Here is a 5,045-nt window from a genome sequence, read left to right as displayed (position 1 = left end):
GACTGGTGAGCGGGTGGCTGGGACCGGCGCCTGAGGACAAAGAATATCCCCCGTTTTTCCCTGTGGGACCGGTGGGCGGGTGCCTGAGACCGGCACTTGAGGACAGAGGAAATCGCGCGTTTTTCCCCTTTTTTTTTTCTCTTTTCTGCGAGTGCTTTTTGGAAGCCTAAAAGGGACAGGGACCCCGGTGCTAGGGAGGCAGGGCGGCGGGACTGGTGAGCGGGTGCCTGGGACCGGCACCTGAGGACAAAGAATATCCCGCATTTTTCCCTGTGGGACCGGTGGGTGGGTGCCTGAGACCAGCACCTGAGGACGGAAGAAATCGCGCGTTTTTCCCCTTTTTTTTCTCTCTTTTTGCCAAGTGCTTTTTGGAAGCCTTGAAGGGACAGGGACCCCGGTGCTAGGGAGGCAGGGCGGCGGGACTGGTGAGCGGGTGCGTGGGACCAGTGCCTGAGGACCAAGAATATTGAGCGTTCCTTCCCTGCGGGACCGGTGGGTGGGTGCTTTTTGGAAGCCTTGAAAGGACAGGGACCCTGGTGCTAGGGAGACAGGGCAGCAGGACCAGTGCGCGGGTGCCTGGGACCGGCACCTGAGGAAAAAAAAAAAAAAATCGCGTGTTTTTTCTTTTTTTTTCCTTTCTGTTCCCTCTCTCATTGTTGCTGTTGTTGTTTTGGTTTGGAGAGTGCTTTTTGGAAATCTTAAAGGGGCAGGACAGGTCACTTAGACCAGAAGCAGGGAATCTGGGGATCTCTGGGCACTCTAACCCCCTGGGCAGCAGGGAGCACAGAGGCCCCTTACGGAGATAAATAGTCTCCTGGCTGCTCCCCCTCTAACGGGGCTCCACCATTTTGGAGGAACAGCCCCAGCCAGGCCAAGCCCACAGCAACAGTGGAGATAAACCCCAAAGCAACTGGGCAGGAAACAGAAGCCCTGTCTGCGCACAGCTGCCCAGCACAAGCCACTAGAGGTCGCTATTCTCCCAGGAAAAGGCTACAAACCAACAAGAAGGGAAGCTCTTCCAGCGGTCACTTGTACCAGCTCTGCAAACTATCTCTATCACCATGAAAAGGCAAAACTACAGGCAGACAAAGATCACAGAGACAACACCTGAGAAGGAGACAGACCTAACTAGTCCTCCTGAAAAAGAATTCAAAATAAAAATCATGAACATGCTGACAGAGATGCAGAAAAAAATGCAAGAGCAATGGGATGAGATGCAGAGAAAAATGCAAGAGCAGTGGGATGAGATGCAGAGAAAAATGCAAGAGCAGTGGGATGAAGTCCGGAAGGAGATCACAGATGTCAGGAAAGAGATCACAGAAGTGAAACAATCCCTGGAAGGATTTATAAGCAGAATGGATAAGATGCAAGAGGCCATTGAAGGAATAGAAGCCAGAGAACAGGAACGTATAGAAGCTGACATAGAGAGAGATAAAAGGATCTCCAGGAATGAAACAACACTAAGAGAAATATGTGACCAATACAAAAGGAAAAACATTCGTATTATAGGGATACCAGAAGAGGAAGAAAGAGGAAAAGGGATAGAAAGTGTCTTTGAAGAAATAATTGCTGAAAACTTCCCCAAACTGGGGGAGGAAATAATCGAACAGACCATGGAATTATACAGAACCCCCAACAGAAAGGATCCAAGGAGGACAACACCAAGACACATAATAATTAAAATGGCAAGGATCAAGGACAAGGAAAGAGTTTTAAAGGCAGCTAGAGAGAAAAAGGTCACCTATAAAGGAAAACCAATCAGGCTAACATCAGACTTCTCAACAGAAACCCTACAGGCCAGAAGAGAATGGCATGATATACTTAATGCAATGAAACAGAAGGGCCTTGAACCAAGGATACTGTATCCAGCACGACTATCATTTAAATATGATGGTGGGATCAAACAATTCCCAGACAAGCAAAAGCTGAGGGAATTTGCTTCCCACAAACCACCTCTACAGGGCATCCTACAGGGACTGCTCTAGATGGGAGCACCCCTAAAAAGAGCACAGAACAAAACACACAACATATGAAGAAGGGAGGAGGAGGAATAAGAAGGGAGAGAAGAAAAGACTCTCCAGACAGTGTATATAACAGCTCAATAAGCGAGCTAAGTTAGGCAGTAAGATACTAAAGAAGCTAACCTTGAACCTTTGGTAACCACGAATCTAAAGCCTGCAATGGCAATAAGTACATATCTTTCAATAGTCACCCTAAATGTAAATGGACTTAATGCACCAATCAAAAGACATAGAGTAATAGAATGGATAAAAAAGCAAGACCCATCTATATGCTGCTTACAAGAAACTCACCTTAAACCCAAAGATAAGCATAGACTAAAAGTCAAGGGATGGAAAAACATATTTCAGGCAAACAACAGTGAGAAGAAAGCAGGGGTTGCAGTACTAATATCAGACAAAATAGACTTCAAAACAAAGAAAGTAACAAGAGATAAAGAAGGCCACTACATAATGATAAAGGGCTTAGTCCAACAAGAGGATATAACCATTCTAAATATATATGCACCCAATACAGGAGCACCAGCATATGTGAAGCAAATACTAACAGAACTAAAGAGGGAAATAGACTGCAATGCATTCATTGTAGGAGACTTCAACACACCACTCACCCCAAAGGATAGATCCACCGGGCAGAAAATAAGTAAAGACACACAGGCACTGAACAACACACTAGAACAGATGGACCTAATAGACATCTATAGAACTTTACATCCAAAAGCAACAGGATATACATTCTTCTCAAGTGCACATGGAACATTCTCCAGAATAGACCACATACTAGCTCACAAAAAGAGCCTCAGTAAATTCCACAATATTGAAATTCTACCAACCAATTTTTCAGACCACAAAGGTATGAAAGTAGAAATAAATTCTACAAAGAAAACAAAAAGGCTCACAAACACATGGAGGCTTAACAACATGCTACTAAATAATCAATGGATCAATGAACAAATCAAAATAGAGATCAAGGAATATATAGAAACAAATGACAACAACAACACTAAGCCCCAACTTCTGTGGGATGCAGCGAAAGCAGTCTTAAGAGGAAAGTATATAGCAATCCAGGCACACTTGAAGAAGGAAGAACAATCCCAAATGAATAGTCTAACATCACAATTATTAAAACTGGAAAAAGAAGAACAAATGAGGCCTAAAGTCAGCAGAAGGAGGGACATAATAAAGATCAGAGAAGAAATAAACAAAATTGAGAAGAATAAAACAATAGCAAAAATCAACGAAACCAAGAGCTGGTTCTTTGAGAAAATAAACAAAATAGATAAGCCTCTAGCCCAACTTATTAAGAGAAAAAGAGAGTCAACACAAATCAACATAATCAGAAATGAGAATGGAAAAATCACGACAGACTCCACAGAAATACAAAGAATTATTAAAGACTACTATGAAAACCTATATGCCAACAAGCTGGAAAACCTAGAAGAAATGGACAACTTCCTAGAAAAATACAACCTCCCAAGACTGACCAAGGAAGAAACACAAAAGTTAAACAAACCAATTACAAGCAAAGAAATTGAAACAGTAATCAAAAAACTACCCAAGAACAAAACCCCGGGGCCGGACGGATTTACCTCGGAATTTTATCAGACACACAGAGAAGACATAATACCCATTCTCCTTAAAGTGTTCCACAAAATAGAAGAAGAGGGAATACTCCCAAACTCATTCTATGAAGCCAACATCACCCTAATACCAAAACCAGGCAAAGACCCCACCAAAAAAGAAAATTACAGACCAATATCCCTGATGAATGTAGATGCAAAAATACTCAATAAAATATTAGCAAACAGAATTCAACAGTATATCAAAAGGATCATACACCATGACCAAGTGGGGTTCATCCCAGGGATGCAAGGATGGTACAACATTCGAAAATCCATCAACATCATCCACCACATCAACAAAAAGAAAGACAAAAACCACATGATCATCTCCATAGATGCTGAAAAAGCATTTGACAAAATTCAACATCCATTCATGATAAAAACTCTCAGCAAAATGGGAATAGAGGGCAAGTACCTCAACATAATAAAGGCCATATATGATAAACCCACAGCCAGCATTATACTGAACAGCGAGAAGCTGAAAGCATTTCCACTGAGATCGGGAACCAGACAGGGATGCCCACTCTCCCCACTGTTATTTAACATAGTACTGGAGGTCCTAGCCACGGCAATCAGACAAAACAAAGAAATACAAGGAATCCAGATTGGTAAAGAAGAAGTTAAACTGTCACTATTTGCAGATGATATGATACTGTACATAAAAAACCCTAAAGACTCCACTCCAAAACTACTAGAACTGATATCGGAATACAGCAAAGTTGCAGGATACAAAATCAACACACAGAAATCTGTAGCTTTCCTATACACTAACAACGAATCAATAGAAAGAGAAATCAGGAAAACAATTCCATTCACCATTGCATCAAAAAGAATAAAATACCTAGGAATAAACCTAACCAAGGAAGTGAAAGACTTATACTCTGAAAACTACAAGTCACTCTTAAGAGAAATTAAAGGGGACACTAATAAATGGAAACTCATCCCATGCTCATGGCTAGGAAGAATTAATATCGTCAAAATGGCCATCCTGCCGAAAGCAATATACAAATTTGATGCAATCCCTCTCAAATTACCAGCAACATTCTTCAATGAATTGGAACAAATAATTCAAAAATTCATATGGAAACACCAAAGACCCCGAATAGCCAAAGCAATCCTGAAAAAGAAGAATAAAGTAGGGGGGATCTCACTCCCCAACTTCAAGCTCTACTACAAAGCCATAGTAATCAAGACAATTTGGTACTGGCACAAGAACAGAGCCACAGACCAGTGGAACAGATTAGAGACCCCAGAAATTAACCCAAACATATATGGTCAATTAATATTTGATAAAGGAGCCATGGACATACAATGGCAAAATGACAGTCTCTTCAACAGATGGTGCTGGCAAAACTGGACAGCTACATGTAGGAGAATGAAACTGGACCATTGTCTAACCCCATAT

Source organism: Manis javanica, chromosome 11, assembly GCF_040802235.1.
Source record: "Manis javanica isolate MJ-LG chromosome 11, MJ_LKY, whole genome shotgun sequence".
NCBI classification, from domain to species: Eukaryota; Metazoa; Chordata; class Mammalia; order Pholidota; family Manidae; genus Manis; species Manis javanica.
The sequence above is the reverse complement of the archived record's forward strand: the minus strand, read 5'-3'. Positions refer to the sequence as shown.